The 870-nt window shown below is 41.6% G+C and overlaps 1 long non-coding RNA gene across 1 annotated transcript; it reads right to left on the bottom strand.

Annotated features, from left to right (window-relative positions):
• Positions 1-296: 296 nt before the first annotated feature.
• On the bottom strand, positions 297-864 carry LOC116400595 (uncharacterized). Its single transcript, XR_004213934.1, has 2 exons — positions 502-864; positions 297-362 (listed from the first exon to the last, which is right to left on the bottom strand). It is a non-coding gene; the product is annotated as an uncharacterized LOC116400595 (long non-coding RNA).
• Positions 865-870: the final 6 nt, after the last annotated feature.

The raw sequence follows: 870 nt of genomic DNA, 5'->3' as shown, positions 1-870 counted from the left end.
ATAACAAGCAGCTGTTTGCAGGACTGCAAGCAGCTTGCGGCAGAGTCAGACTGGTTGGACTCTTGATGCCCATCCTCTAATTTTCCTGAGATCAACCACCTGCTTGGCAAGCTCCCCCATAAGCTTAATAAACCAGTAACTTAAACTGATCTACAATGTCACTTAAAAAAGAAAAAAAAAAAAAAAAAAAAACTAACATCTGAACACAATATAGTACTACTCCTTTGATATACTACGCAGCAGTGTCACACACACAGGTACTTTTGCAAGTTTCAAATGACGTTCATGACAAACAGTTCAGTTTAAAGTACTTTATTGAATTTCATAAAAAGATGATGCCAAGACAGACTGCGGTCAGGAACCTAAGAACAGAAATATCATTTAGCAAGTTTGCAATGTATTCATCTCAACTAGAAAGAAACTTGCATTGGAATTTTCTTCCTCATGTAAAACATGAAGCATTGAATCTGGTCAAGAACATATAAAGTTCAACAAACTTACAGTGAAGATACTCGAGGTCACTGGTGTCCGTTTTAAACACGCACCAGTGGCTGCTGCCACTTGGGATGGTCCGGGGATGCCATGGGAATTGGTCTTGAACTTCCTGGATCAACATTTGAGTTGGCAGGCTGCACATTAGGACCAGAAAAGCCTCTAAGAAAAGAAGAATCCCACATTCCAGCTTTGCTTTGAAACACCTCCTGCTGGGGTTTGGACAGGGAACCAGATCGCATAATTCCACTACTTGAAGGCACATCCGACTCAAATCTTTTTCCTTTCTGGGATAAGACTAAATCCCACATGCCAGCTTTGGTCTGGAAGACACCATTTGCATTAGAGTCAGCTCGAGAGGGCGACTGGTATCTAGCC

The sequence above is a fragment of the Anarrhichthys ocellatus genome, unplaced genomic scaffold (genome assembly GCF_004355925.1).
Source record: "Anarrhichthys ocellatus isolate YVR2014 unplaced genomic scaffold, GSC_Weel_1.0 scaffold183, whole genome shotgun sequence".
NCBI lineage: Eukaryota > Metazoa > Chordata > Actinopteri > Perciformes > Anarhichadidae > Anarrhichthys > Anarrhichthys ocellatus.
Note: the sequence above shows the minus strand (reverse complement) of the source record. Positions and strands in the feature narration are given on the sequence as shown.